Source organism: Trachymyrmex cornetzi, unplaced genomic scaffold, assembly GCF_001594075.2.
Source record: "Trachymyrmex cornetzi isolate Tcor2-1 unplaced genomic scaffold, Tcor1.1 scaffold335, whole genome shotgun sequence".
Taxonomy (NCBI): domain Eukaryota; kingdom Metazoa; phylum Arthropoda; class Insecta; order Hymenoptera; family Formicidae; genus Trachymyrmex; species Trachymyrmex cornetzi.
Window position 1 is genome coordinate 1,105,681 of NW_017298058.1, and position 16,670 is coordinate 1,122,350.

The window sequence follows — 16,670 nt, forward strand, 5'->3', positions numbered from 1 at the left end:
TTTATTTTTGTTTTTTTTTATATGTAATTAAAATCTTTATAAAACCGCTGTATTTCTATATTATATGATTAAAGTATGTTCATTAATTTTTTTTATTTCAAAGAATGAAAACTGTGAATACGGCAATCAGTTAAATGCACTTTGGGATCATTTTGACCCCGGTGTAACCATTACGGAACTTTACGTAACCACGAAGAGTTAACATGGTTCCATTAAAATTAAATCTGAAGGGGTTAATAAACGTCATCCAAATAGTGATACAATTACGATGCGCAAATTATGATGGATTATAACTTTCAGCCAGCAAATTTACAATATTTATTAATGATACTATCACTTCCTCTATTTACCGTTTAACGTTACACATTTTATATAGTTTTACAAAAGCAGACGCAGAATGCATAAATTGCGTTGATGATCGTTCTTTCGCTTGCATAACGTAGGAAGACGCGTTAACTGCCAGCACCGTTAACACGTAACGTCATAATATAGAAGTGATACACCGCGATTACACGGAAAAACGCCTCGATCGATGCGTGTCCAGGGTATTGTTTTGACTGAGCACTTGGGGCGTCCCGCGAGATCTCGACTATCGATCCGGCGGGACTGGGACTTCTTCCTGGTACCCGCCGAGTGGCCGTCGACCGCCTTCGGCGACGGATCTCGTGGATCCGGCACGAACGTTCACGTACGTTCACGTGTACTGCGCACGTACGTGAACCGGTGGCGTGGTCGACTCGGTATCTGCGCGACTCGGAGCGTAACGCACGTGTGTGCGCCAATCTACGTGCATCTGCATCGCTGCACGTGCGCGTCTACGCGACGGCGCGTAAGTCCATGCACGTACGTATTGCACGCGAGTCCTGGATGTGTATCGTATTTGTGTGTGTACGGTAAAGCGGGATTGTGGGGCGGAGGCCGCCCTCGCAACGGATAGAAGCGCTTATTTCGCTTACGATGTAAGCTCCGGGCTGTTGGGTGTAACGCAGAATTGCACTCAAAGGTATGATGCGTGCGCGCTGCTTGGCACCAAGAGTTGGTTAAAACTGCGGGAAATAATCGATTTCACTGATAAAATCCGATAGATCTCAAATTTTAAGCCGTCACCTGTCAGAGGGGTTTTTATGTTCTTTTCTACCCAACTGTGTCTTTTGCTCGTGTTATGAAAAACGTAGCAGCCTTTCAAAAAAGATTGTTATAACTACAAGTTATAAAATAGTGAAAGGACCGGCGAAAGCAATAAGATCGACCTTTTTTTCTCTCCGGCCGCGTGACGAATTCGCGCCACGCGTATAACGTGCTGGAACTGCTACCTCGGCTGCGACACTTCACGGATACCGAAAGCCTCCGTTCAAAGGCGGACATTCCGCCTTCTTTCTTGCAACTCGCTGTCGACCTCGTCGCGACTAACTGATGGTTTTGCTAGCGTGTTTATGACGAGAAAAGAAGAATCTCCGACGAACCAATCGACGCAATTGATCTCGGTGTTCTCACTTTTCCGCAGAACGATCGCTTCTTCGAAAATAGTCGCTAACGAAAGAGTGCACTACCATCAATCTCTACGTTAAAATGAGTCCAAGTACAATGAATCGTTGTCGATCTTTTCTAAACTTATTGAAGAATTTAGGTCGGACATATCGAACAAAAAAGCTAGAAGTAGCAGAGTGACGAATCTGTTTCTAATCGTGTACGATAGAAATTCTTTGCAATGCAATGGCGTGTGTGTGATGCCAGTAATTATTATTTAAAAATCCATTATTATAAAATACAGAAAATTTTATTGCTTTCATTATTATATTTATAACATATTATTTACAATATTATTTCTAATATATTATATATTATTTACAATATATTATTTATTTTTACGTACATTCTCTCTTTAGATGAAAAATGTGAGAAAAAAAAAATAAAATTCGAACGGTAGTTATGATGTTAGGTATCTCGTAAAATAAGTAGGGTAAACTAGGGTATTATGGCCATACGGAAAAGATGGCCATAGGCCATAATTTCTCCAACAATTGATAAATAGTACATTTTTATGGTCATTCTTAAAGATAATCAATATTTACAGTAGTTCATATGAGTACACTGTTCAAAATAACAATATTATACATATTATCTAATATTTTTTCTTTCGACTATCTGCAAAGTTTTGCACGTGTCTGCTAAAAACTGTTATAACGTCTAATAAATTACAGTTAAACTGCCATAATCAACATTACATACACAATAAAGGTACGTAAATTGCAATGTGACCTATAATTAATATTTTTATTTTCACTATTTATTTATAAATATCATGGCCATCTTTTCCCTAAAAATCAGATAAGATGGCCAATGCATACTTTGTAATATTTTGATAAAATTAAAGTTCTGTTAAGTATTTTCTCTTTAATTTCGATAGTATTTGTTACTTTAAGCTTCAGTGAAAGTAATATCCCAAATATTGTTAAAAAGTAACAAGAATAAATGTATGTTTTTTGCATTTAAAAAATCTATGGCCATCATACCCGAGTTTGCCCTATAGATGCATATTGCATTGGTAGGGATAACTTCGTCACGGATTCAAATGCCTATTCGTGAAAATAGCCGACCGCGGCCGATAAATCACGGAATAACAGAAATGATCGACAACACCCGAGGCCGGGCGTTCTTCCTGGAGACCCGGGCAACGCGATCATAGACCACATATCGGCGCACAGCGAGCAAAGTCGGTCATCATCCACGAATCCAGTTACTCCGCGGCGCTCCGACCGGCAATCGATTCGTCTCCGTCGGGCATAACCGATCCACCAAGTATCGGGCTTTCCTGCATTTAGGCGCGTCAGCGTTTCACCTGTACACACCTGTACGCCCTGCATGGTGTACGAACGAACGAACGAACGATGAACGAACGGGCATAACACCACTCGATATACCTGGACGTCCTCATTTATGAATGAGACGTTTCACGGCTTCCAGATTGGTTACGATCTTTCTTTCTTTCTCTTTCTTTTTCTGTCATCCTTGCTTCTGATCGTTTCTCTCTTCTCAATCGGTTGTTGATCGTGATCCATAAAGCCTTACGACAGGTTGTTCCAGCTTTCGACCGAGATACGCGAGATGTACTCTCCCTCCCCCACACTGAATTCTATTTTATTTTATCTTCTCGCTTTTCTTCCACACCGGACCGTTTTCTCTTACTTTCGTCCCGCTATTATACGATATCGTGCCCTCGTTGATAGAAGAACCAGGGATACAGATGAATAGATCGATATTAGTTTCGTAGGCGATTGAAGGAGCCAAGGGGGTCCAGCGGTAAAAGGGAGGAGAGCGAGAAAGCCGATTATGGCAGAGGTGGATGCGCAACAAAAAGCGAGCGATGCTTGCGGTGGACGAGTTTCCCATGAAAGGGGGGGCGGAGGACGCGGGGACAGGATGTGCCAGGACCAATCAATTGTACACGCCGGTCTCCTTTTCTCTCCTGCTCCTCCGCCCCCCGCTATTTTTCTTTCTCCTCTACCTTCGTATTCTTTTCCTTTATCACTGTTTTCCTACTGATCGCTTTTCTGCAATCGATTGTCCCAACATTAACCTTAAACCACATCTTTCCCAGAGAAACAAGAGATCTCATACTTGTAACATGTATCGATCTTTATTTTACACCTTTAATTACCTTTAGCTCCTCTTCGTTCGAACTCTGTAATATCGTCGTCTTGCTTTTTGTAACAGAAATATAATATAACTGTATCTATTACAGTATCTGTCCTTAATTAATATGTATCTTTGTGTATGTAAATAAGCCATAAAGAAAACTAGCATAAATAAATAAGAGAAGATTTTTTTATTGAATTGAATTATTACGATATTAAAGATAATATACAATGTTTAAATTATTAAAGTAAATATTTTTTTAATGTATATCACAATTTAGAGGAATTTATTTGAGTTCAGTAATGTAAGATTTATAAGCTTGTCGCTATTAATGTACTCTGTATTGGAGCTGAGAACATTGTGTTATAAGTGTACATTGAGAGAAATTGTAAGTATAATTAAAATAATGAAAATAATTATTTATGCAATATTAATTTAAATAATTAACTTACATCTATTATCTGTCTTAGTAATACTGTATATTAAAATGAGTCAAACGCAGACATATAATTTAGGAACACATTAATAGGATCATCGCCCTTTGGAAGAGCATTAATAGAGGCAAAAACATTTTCTTCATTTTTATTAAAAACATTAACGTTTTTTAGATTAAAAAAAATTATAAGAAAAATGAATAGTTAAAAATCTGATATTGTGGTTTCTAGTAGACAAAATTTAAATTACACAATATTTAACAGTTGGCTTAAAGGCACACCAATAGCGATAGTTACCCTACTCCTAATTGCAAAAATATGCCAACTACTTTAAACAAACGGAACGACTCTTGAGAGACGATCTCGGTTTTGCGTAGGCATCGTCTTTTATGATTTTTGAGATGCGGAGACCCTGGTCCCCCGGTTATCGCGGTCATCATGCTTTATATTCCGCGTGCGCGCCGCTACTCTGCCGTCTAGTTTCCCGGTCGAAGATCGTGAAAGTGTAAGAAACTGCGCGGCGGCAGCGGCTATATCGACCGGCAATCGGGAAAAATGCAAGGTGGCACGCGGCCTGGACCTTCACTGACTGCAATGCGAGCAACGGAAAGCTTTGGGTGGGCGGACTGACAACCAGAGAAGGCGACTGAACCGGTAACCCGGACTGGACTGACGACCTATAATGAGGCCTGCTTAGAATCGTCGTGATCTCTCAGGCGCCACGCGAACCCCACAAATGTCGGAAGACCGACGTTCTGGTAACCAGCGATTCTCGTCACGCACGTATGTGCTTACAAAGTTAAACGTGATCGACCCCCTAGATAAATTAAAATAGAACCACGGAAGAGAAGAGGAAAGGTCACAGGAAATGGAAATAAGATTTAGAAATAATAAAGAGTACTAAAATCAAATGCAGTTTTTTCGCGTGACAGTTTTATTCAAAATTCATTACTACCAGAAAACTGTAGACCATAATTAGGACATTATTAGTACGCCGTTAACAATATCGCTATAATAAAATTATAATATTATACATGTCAAATGTGTCAAAATAAATAAATAATCTATAATCTAATAGGATTTAGCATTTTTAACAGCTTTTCATGGTTTCGTTTATGTGTTAATAAAAGGAATATAAGAAATTCTTTTTTAATCACTAATAGAAAGAGAGAGAAACTAAGTGTAAGAATTAAGTGTATTTCATATGTCTTTCCTGTGTATAGCTTAGTATGTTGTCGCCTCAAGTCTTTCGAATGATAAGTCCAAATGGCAGGAAACGATTGCGCGAATCAAATGGATAGATTTTATCCCCGAGCAGGATTTTGTAACACCCTCGACTTTGCGCGGTTTATCGATATGAATGCAAATGGAAGCTGTAAAATAATATTAGAAACCAAACTCGTATACTTAAGGTATCACGTGTAAGAAGATTTTAATCGTAATTGTAAGCACATCTACCAATTATACGGTCGGGTATTTCTAAAACGTAAGATCGCACTTTGACTATGATTAGTCGATTTACTTACAACTTTAATTTTTACGATAACTAATTTTTTTACGTGTGATGGCCTTTACGAAAATCTTTGAACAGCTAACAGCCTTCTATCACTGAAAAAAAAGATTGGCTGCTGCATCAAATTAGATGATAAAATATGGCATAGCATTTTTAATTGGTCCCAACAACCAATTTTTTATTGTGTTAGCCTATCCACAATCAGTCAGTATAGGATTTTGATTGGCTAACGCAATCAAAAATTGGTTGCTGCAGCCAATTAAAAATGGTATGCCATGTTTAACCATGTAATGTGCTGCAGCAACCAATCTTTTCTTTCAGTGTAGGTACTGTAATTTTTTAAAAGATTATTTTGGAATAAGTTTTTTTTAACGCGAAGCGTTAATACTTTTTACTCTCTCTTGTCTCGATCTTTATACAACATCGTGACTCATTAGTTACTACTTTAGTATCGTCGTTACGCGTGACAATCGCCCCGAATGACCGCCCGCGGTGATTTACGCTCGTCGAGCCGCTTTCGCGCATTCGGCACGCAGTCGCATTCCGCTGCAGGTGCGCGTGCATTCATCCAGGACATCCGACGTGGATGAGGATGTACGATCGTTCGATGACAGGCACCGTCGAAGGAAAGAAGGAAGAAACGTGGCCGGCTGGGGACGGGTCTCCTCGAGAAGGGATGCGCGCGCGCGCGCGCGGATGTTACAGTTAGGCAGTGTGTATAATTCAACCGATTATATACCTGATCGCGGATGATCACGGCATTGTCGTGACGATCCAGAGAGAGCAGTTGCACAATGAATTTATCGATTATACGACTTGGCTCTCGTACCGGTTTACCGTTAACGCGCGTGGAGAAGTCTCGATAAAAATCGAGCACGCCTTCGACATCTACATGACCGAGACGAAAGATACTTTCTTATACGATGGAAGTTGTATTTTTCGCATTCTGAATCGAGCGCCACTTCGACAATCAGTAAAAATGAATGCACAACAGTGAATAAAAAGTATCAGCTCATAAAAGTGATTAATAAAAAATTACGGAAATGTAAACTAAAACAGATAATGAGATAAAAATTAATAATAGCGACAGTATAAATAACAAGAATGAAATCGTTAATAATATCCTTGCTTCGCAATTGTCTGTTGCTTACGCATTAGCTTGAGAAAACGTCGACAATGCGAGATTGAGATCGAAGCGCACTGACGCAAGATGCACTTTCCGCACGCATCGATCGGGATTACTCAGCACCGTGCGGAATTTCTCGGCAGTCTCTCTGGCCGGCTTTTCTATATTCACGCACGATCGTCGCATCAACTTGGCGCGCTCTGGCTCGAATCGAATATCCCGCGAACCTTGCGTCGCCGTCGCACTGCTCCGCGGAATAAGATGACTAAAAAGTGACCGGCCGCGGCGGCGGCGTGGTGATCTCGTCCGGTACGTTTAATTCTAACTTCCCCTTTTACCTCCTTCTCGTAATCGTGGTCGCGGCCACCTCTCCAGTCACCTACGCCTCTTACACACACACAGTTGCCTTTCCCCTGCCCTCGTCTTACAGGCAACTCGGCTAAGAGTCGAGCTGAGCGAGCGAGGCGATCGAGCCGGCCATTACGCGGCTAGATGGCTGATTCGATAGACGATTGACTTTGTAATTATCAAATGGCGACCGATTAAGGGCCAGTCGTTGATTGATGGCCGTGCGTAACACACGCCGCGCGGCACCGACACCTTTTTGCCGTGCTCCGGCCATTAACGCTTCTAATGATCGGGAATTACGCGGATCGATGGTATCGTCCTGTTGCGAATTGCAGGAAAGTGAACGCGATATTGCCTCGGATCGGCGGTAACTTCACCGCCGATTTACTTCTCACTCTGACGCCGTTTATATTCCCATACAGCAGAAATTTGAAACAAGACTGTTACCACGTTTACAATGTTACTGCAATATGAATAAAGAAATTCATATTATTAATTTCAAAAGTTTTATGATACAAGATCTTGGGCACGCAGGATGATTTAAACGTTATTTGAACGTAGCAAAATCATGTTTACTCCAATTTGTATAATATTATGATTACATGGTCCATAATCTATCGTTTCACAAATTTTCGCTTAACATACACTGAAAGAAAAGATTGGCTGCTGCAGCAAATTAGATGGTGAAATATGGCATAGCATTTTTAATCGGTTGCAACAGCCAATTTTTGAATGCTGCAGCCAATTAAAAATGCTATGCCATATTTAACCATCTAATCTGTTGCAGCAACCAATCTTTTCTTTCAGTGTACCAATATTGGTTTGGCTGAAAGTAATAAAAAGCACTCGATACTTTTGGGCCATGCACACTTGGCGAAAATATCTCGCGGAATAGAGATATTTCGAGACCGAAGAAATCAGCAAGATGGAGGAGCGGATAATCGCGGCAACCGGTATTTATAGGGAATGTAGATGTAATCGTCGGTCCCGGGACTCGGGAGAACCGAGAACGGAAGGACGGGAGGAGGACGCGCCGTTACCAGATGCGGCGGCTGATCGTTGCACCGATGGCGGTGGGATGCACCTTGGTGCCTGTTACCTGCTACCTTGTGCTGCATGACGCCGGACGGGCCGAAGGGAGCAACTTGGGGGATTAGTCCGACGGTGGCACGTGCCACACGGCCACAGGTGGCTCTTTAAAACTCACTTATCCGCCTCCTTCGCGGTCGGCGCGCGGCGTTTCGCCGGCGGAAAACCGGAATCGAAAGCTCGAACCCTCGCGAAGAGACGATTAGTTTAAGTATCGAGACTTATCCTAAAACGCTATCACGGGCGTGTACCTTGTGTGCGTCTTTTTGAACGCGGAACGTGTTATGCAAAAATTCGAAATAATACGAGCCAAGTGTATCATTACCCGCAGTTTCGCATAATCGCAGGCGATAATTTACGACCCTCCTTATTATTTTGTTTTCTGCGCTTATTACGCTTCTCATTCGCGTTCCGTTGCTGTTGACAGGTGCAACATGTTGTATCGAATTAAATGGACTATGCGAGATAAGTGTTGGCGCAAATAAAAAAAAAAAAAGAACGAGATTATTCCAGCTTAAAACTATTCCACCTTAGTGCAGTTCGCTCCTTCCGGCGAACAGCAGCGGAGCTTTATAAATTAGGATCGAACGGCCAAGTACTGTTAATCGTTCCAGGATGCCGGAGTCCTGTGGTATCAGTGTTTCTAGATATGTCGTCTCTCTCTCTCCTTGCTGCCGGGAACAGGGAAATCGCACGCTCGATAGATCGTTCACGGTCTGAATTCAAGGTTGGACACGCGGCTAATTGTAATAAATATCTCGCGCGCGCGCGGCTCGCGAGGCTTAACTGTATGAGAAATAACGTGTCGGATATATATCGGTACCCGTTTTCTTCTTTCGAAAGCGACTTGTATCCCGCCCCTGGCTCGCGGTCGTATATATTCCGTGGGACAGCCGTGTGCAACAAGCAACAAGCTACTACTTTATTGCAGGTGACTCCGCTGATACTCGCCTGCCCATCTCAACCTCTCTCGTTCTTCCCTTTGCAACGGAAAACCGGAATTGGAAGCGCGATTCCTGCGTGGTGAGCCAATCAAGCGGCCCTCCCGGACTTCTCATCGAGAGCTCCTAGAAACAGGGATCCCGTGCTCTCCCGCGAGGAGCAATATTGCCGCACGTATCTCGCTGTCCGTCTTACCGTTACGCGGTCATACTATTCAAAGGCGAACCTATCGGCGGAGTCTATCGCGCGCGTGCATTTATTCCTTCCATTAATATATCTAATACACTCGCGATTTTATCTCGTCCCGCGCACGTGCGTTAACTCTTGCGCGTTATGGAACAACGAACGTCGCGACTGGCCAACATACGGTTTCATCAGCGATAAACATGTCCACGACCCGGAAAACGCATTCTTTATCCATTTTGATATTTTATATATAATATTTTGCTCAGTAATTATTCCCCGACGTTCACAGACATCAATACGTATAGCGATACGTTGCTATACTTGTTGCGCGGATTCCTTCTGGAATAGTTTCGAGTTAGTCGCTTATATATTATACACGACGGTTTCATTAAAACAACAGTTTGCCAAGATCCACCTGGAAACTTAAAGATCGCTATTATAACGTATATGGGAAATGTACGTTCAAGGCGGAACACGTCGGATGTTGATCAGGTGTTTTTCTCACCCGTCCCCTCCTCTTTCCTATATCCTCTGCCGCGACCCGTGCAATTACAACCTTTGAAATTGCAGTGTATTACAAGAATGGTCCGTCCGCAAAGAAAACAGTATCCGCACTCGGTACTCACCTGTTACACCCACGCGGCACGATGGTGCGGCGATGGCGGGATATCGAGACATTCGCGCACGTACGGACACGCAAGGGAGCACGTTAATGGCACGTGCCACAGGTGGTTCTTCGAAAGTCACTTATCCACGAAAGCCGCGCTCGTCTCTTTCCCTTTTACTCAGGCCGGCTCTCTTCCTCTTTCTCTGCAGTCGTTTCTCGCGCAACTTATATTTACCTACATACGTTCCTCTCCATGACGGAGTCCCGGCCGCCAACGACGAGAGAACTGGAATTACTTGACCCGGCCTGGTGCGTGCAGCAGACAAACCGCCGCTGTCGATCGGGATAGCGCAACGCGCTGTCAAACACGACCGATATAACTGCGAGTGTAAATGCACTCGCGCATATTTCACGTAGGTTGCTCTCTCGCCATGCTCCAGTAGGCTCGTGAATTTTTGTTCATTAACAGGACACCGTGCGCACTGTGCCGCAGGATTGTCGATCGCTGTAGCGTGCGCTGCTCGGTATCAGGGTACACCACCCGATAACGATGCTTGGCTTTTACGATCGGCTCTTGATAGCGCACGTGGGAAAAATAGAGAAAAGATCATGAAATTCTCTCAAGGGGATCCTAAAGTGAAGCTCGAATTCCGAAGGAATTGTTGTTTTATTGATAAAATGCGACATACCTTTGTATACTATTACGTCAATATTACACGTGCACGCGCATATACTTCAGTTTTTATGCATAGAACGATATCGTTAATTAGACGTCTAAGTCTAATTCCAAGAACTCGATGTTATTTTTTTATGTACTCTATACTAGTTTGTTGCCTCCGATTTCGTAAATACAAATTACTTTTGTATCAAGCAAATATTGTCACAGCTTGACAGCTTTAGACGCCATTTATGGACTAAGAAATGGATAAAAAAGATCACAATATTTCAAAAAATGTTTGTGTCATTCTCGGTATAAATTTCAAGCTGCAGACATGTATTAATGCGTACACTTTAATTCTGAAGTAAGGATTTCCAAATTTGTAAAAGTAATATGTGTGATATCGTTCTACAAAAATTACTACATTCAATTGGTAAAACAGACGACTTTAGGATCTCCTTAAAAGAAATTGATGATCGTGAATGCGATACTTTTTCGAATAAAAATAGTACGATTTTACCGCGTCGCGTTTCGAATTAATCAGATAAATTTTTGTGTTGTTATTGATAATCGTGCGGTGATAATAATGATTGCGTGGGCGTACAGACGACTGACTACGAGGTATACCACTATTAATATAGATATATGCGTTTGTGATTTGCTGGTGAGCTGGTACAACGTGTGCACTTATGTGGTGGCCATGTACGGGTAATGAGGTTAATGAATGAGAAAGAAAGAAAGAGAGAGACACCTTCTTGTCGCTTGAAAGCTTGATCGAGCATGGTAGACTAGAGTATACTTTAGCGTGAATATTTAAAGACACTCACCGTACAAGGTGGTACAAAATCTGCGAGATGGCTAGCCGATACGTTTTGTCTTTTCTCATAGGTAAAGAAAGAAGAAACCAAACTGATCATTCTTCCACCGTTGTCTATTAAATCCGCATCTTATCATCAAATTTTATCGTGAGAAAGAATGCGACCCGCGCGCTAACACGGAAGTGCAAAAATCTGCGAGTCGTTCTCGCAGATCGCGGAGAAAATCGTCAAGATTGTCGGCATTCCGCACCGCAATCCCAGATCAGATTAATAAACATGATGGGCGGCGATCGAGGCGCCGGCCGCGAAAACTAGACTGCTCCTCTCAACAGGATAGCCGATATACGCCACGAGAAGAGCTTCCCAGGATTCCGCCATGGATTCCTGGCGGGAGTGTTCGTTTATGGACCGAGGAGTTGCATAATGTATCGACGTTTTTATCTGTGAGAGTCCGAAGCTGAGGGCGTTTCGCGGCTTCTCTCACGTAGCTGTCCCGTCATGAAGAGCGCGCACACGGTGGAGGATATACGCACCTACGCCTGTTCTTCGTAGGTGTAGGCTTCGTTTTACGGAAGCCGAGAGAGAAAGAGAGAAAGAAAGACAGAGAGAAAGGAGCTGGAGTTGTTCCGCGCTCGAGCAATTCCTTGATGCATATTGTCACGCGTTGTTAAGTCTCGAGAGCACCGCCATTACCAACCAGTTGGGATATCGACGCTGAAGCGAAGGCAGAAGAGTAGAGATAGAAGTGCGCGTTTCGTCAGCTACTGCATGGGCTCCTTCGACTAGTTGAACTGCCAGCCGGCCTCGGACTATTACGGTTTATGTAAGAGATTTATACTGAAAAAGAGTTTGGTAACAGCTATTAAATATTGAGTGAAATAATTCCAATCAAATATTTGATAATAATAATATAACCAAAAGTAATTTCACTTCCCTAAATATTTGATAAGTATTACCAAATGATTAGATATATATTATTATATTTGGTAATATACTTACTAAATATTTAGAAAACTAAAATTAGTTTATATTAACCGAATATTTGATCAGAATTATTTCACTCAATATTTGGTAGTTATTACTAAATTCTTTTTTTTTTTTTCAGTATACGCGCCACATGGATATCGCCTTTTAGTTTCTCCTCTTTGAATAATTGAAAGGACATCTGGCGAATTGAATGTTTTAGTAAGTTATTTCAACATGATCACTCGATGCGGTTTTATCGATTGCAAAGTCTCTCACGAGTGAAAGCGAAATATATAAAAAACAATTAGCTATTGTAAATATCAAGATAATTCGTAGTATTTAATCGAAGAAGAAAGCTATTTGATTAAGGAGGTTGTAAGGCAAATGCAATATGTTAAGAACTACTTGAAAAAATTACAGACTATTCTAAATTTCATTTAATAATAATACAAAAAAAATATAAACAATTGACCATCTGGATCAAAAGTTATTTAAATAAGTAGTAATATTTTTTAAATTTGTACTCTAATATAAATACATGAAAATGTATTATAAAATAATGATAAAAATCTCAATTTTTTTATATAAATACTCTAGGAATTCAACAATATTTTTGTAAAGTTATCTTGAGATGCAGACATTAATTATTCAGTAAATAAATAAAATTTGTTATTTGTTATAAACTAATGGTGAATCTCAATGAAACTTTGCATAAGTCATGTTTAGTACTTAATATATTTATATAAAAATATTTAGATTTTTCTTATTATTTTAACAATTTTTGTTTATAACAATAAAACTAATAACAAATAAAATAAATAACCTATAAAAATGTGTTGCTCAATAAAACCAGAATGTTATGAACACAATTCTCATATGTATATAGTTTGTTTAAAGAGAAAATATTAATATTATATATGTGTTTTATGCCCTTACAACCTCCTTAAGCTGAATTATTTAACCATATTTCTTTAACCAGTCACTCACTGATGCTCTAATTGAAAGAGAGTTTCTTCAAATAGATCGATGGTCAGTTATTTATATTAGCGGGAACATCCGCGGTTTCGACCACACGCGAGATGCATATCGATTGCGTATGCAAACGCAGATTCGTTCTGGACTTCGGCTACGAATAGTTTTCACGATAGCGTGGTTTTCTACAGCGTTTCTACATCCGACAGTAACCTCCGTCCTTAAGACATACAGAGTAACCGGCGCGTCGGTTCGGTTCCGTGGCGGGGCCTCATGAGAGAGGGCCTAGTTAGTAAAGTACGCGGGCGTTCAGAGTGGCCGTAAACAATGGTTTTAGCGAGTGCGTATATGCCGTGCAGGTCGGTTGGAGAAGCGCTGGTGGCCGACTCCCACGGTTTATAGGGATAAGTCTCTCTTTCTAAGGCTGGTCTTTACGCGTACTTTGGCCGTCTACAACTCACCCACTTTACTTTATACTTAAGGTCGTTCATGGCCTAAGTCGCTGACCGTTTCACCGCCGCCCTCTAGCCAAACGATCATCGTCTGCCTTCTCTTAACCGACGTTTACTCGCCACGGTGTAGCCTCGTTACATTCCATCCTCCATTAGGAGAACTCCGCACGCTGGTAGCACGAGTCTGCAAGAGAAGAGCGGACTTTGCTAGGAACCTACGACGTTAAACAATCATCCCTCGCGCTCTCATTGCCGATAATCTGAACGTCGATGTAAATAGAAAACGGACCCTCGTTCTGGCCTTTCTTGTTGCGGGAAAACGGTTGAGAAATTGAGAACGCAATTTTAACGTTTCCCTCCTGCAGATCCGTTTCACTTTTTTTGTCGAGTTAAAATTGACACTCCTTGGTTCTCACTGTTGGGATTAACGCGGCAAACGATTTAGCCAGATTGAGACTTCGCGAAGTGATACCTCGAGGAGTAAATTACTGAGCATTTTCGCGGAATCTGGTGCAAATAAGATAGACGTGTTTATTTTCACACGCTTTGTAGATTTACCCTTTTGTGTACAATTTACACGTTGTATAAGTTACATTGATTTTCAAAAACTGCGAATCTGTTATTTTGTATGTAGCAGAACACAACGACTTTCCCTTAGCAGAGATTCACGTTTCGAATACGACCGACTTCCTCACGCAAATTAGAACCTGTCGAGATTTTAATCGTCGACGAGAATACAAAGACGGTATACGCTTGCTGCGCGCTGGACAGTCGTTGACCGCAGACGATAACCGTTCCCAGTCTCACTCCCACGCATTATAAGATCCGCGTGTTTCGCGATGTAAAACGGCGGAACGCGGGAGCAGTTTCGAATTTCACGGATGGCCGCCCGATGACGATTGGTGTACCTGACGATTGCTACCGACTCTCAAAGTCTCTTTCCCCTTGCAAGGCAGTGTAATGGACCACAGAATACGTCCGCGAGAACAGGAGGAAGCTGTATTGACATTTTTTTACCGAACGCTTACATTATGTATTCGCGGAATGCAGCGCGGATAACGTAGATATACGCTATCGAGTCGAGCGCGAATATCTCGACTTATACGTCGCTTCACTCTCTTATAACGCACGACTTTTATATCGTCGAAATAGAAATATCACCGTGATTAATGATAGCCACTATAAAATTTACCGAAGCAGATGGTCGTGCGTTTTACGACAGAGAAAATATTGCTGAATATCCTGATAAAGGAGTTTGACAAATAGATCGCTGTAATCTAAGACAGAGGCTTGCGTTTCCAACTCGCAGTTGGCCGGCGATATGCTCTTCATTTTTTTACCATAGCAGCTGCAACAGGCTGCTACACGCGTCGCGAGAAGCTGTGATCGTCCGAACCTAGACAATACGCTCACCGTCGTCGAGATGGAAGAACGGCCCAATAGCGTAAACGTCGCCAATATCGTGGACGAAATTACGCTCCATTCATCCTTTCATTCATCCGAGAGATCTCACCTTGCCTCCTGTATAGTCTTCCAACCTAGCCCGTCGTTGGTGTGTCGTTCGCTCTCTGCGGCGGCCTCCTCTCGACGTAATAAGCAAAAAAGATCACCCGGCCAGGCCATTACGTAGAAAGGAACGAAGAAATTATCTACTCCGCGCGTAAAAAGCGTGGCAAAGGCAATTCCACCGCGGTTGGACCACCGAGACTTATTTTTGTGATCCCGCCTGCCGCGTGGGGCTCTCTCGCCGATCCGCGGTGGAAGTCTACGCCTAGATCAGCTTGAGACTTTGTCTACGGTATTCTTGCACCATTGATTCGACCACGAGTCACTGACCGAAAAATCCGTACTCGTTGCTCGGCGGAAACTTGAAGGCACAGATTCCATCTACAGGGCGATTTTACGATGTATCGCAATTTTTTCATAATATAATATGGTATGTCGCGATTTTTTTTTCTTGAATCTGTTGACCTTTTAATCGTGAAATCGCGTATAATTTAAAATCACGCTTACAATTAATGTTCTATACTTGTTCTTTAATTCTTTTAAGCCTTGTTGCAAACAGTTTGACTAACGCGCAATAAGAAACCGATATAATTTTTTATTTCGTAAAGGATTTTTTTTTTCGAAAATGTATTCCGAATTTTATTACGGGTTTTTCAATGCTATTACACTAAAAAAACAAATATTTTTGTATTTGCTGCGTTCTAACAATTAATATTTTTTATTATTCAGCTGTCGCTGCTTTGAACTTATCAAAGATTTTTAATGCAACAGAAATAGGTAGTTGAACAAATTTATGCATTTACTGCGATTTTTAAAGAAAATCGCAGTTGCGATGCACAATTTCGAAAATTGCACATTCCTAACTTCATTTGCGTAATAACGATTACAACGAATTACTCGAGAGTTTTTAATTTTTCCTTAGGATAATAAATTTGGATATTATGGCTATAAGAAAAAAATTACTATAGACTGTAATTTCTCTAATAATTGCTAAAATAGAGCATTTGTAGTAATTTTGAAATCCTATGGCCATCTTTTCCGTATGGCCATCTTAACCGAGTTCATTTTATAGACAATAGGAGTCGATGCTGGTTATCAATTAGCGCAATTTTTCTTAATACTAAAATTTTTCTTAATACTAAAAATATAAACCTTAACTTTGAACGATTTTAACCGGCTGTCGAAATAACAAGACACATATTGTTCTCGCAGTTATTTTTTAAAATTTGACGAATTTATAATATATTAACGAGTTACAAAATGTTGCATAAGAGAGATTCATTGTTCAGTGTAGAAACGCTGGTTATCAATTAGCGCAATTTTTCTTAATACTAAAAATATTAACCTTAACTTTGAACGATTTTAACCGACTATCGAAATAACAAGACACATATTGTTCTCGCAGTTATTTTTTAAA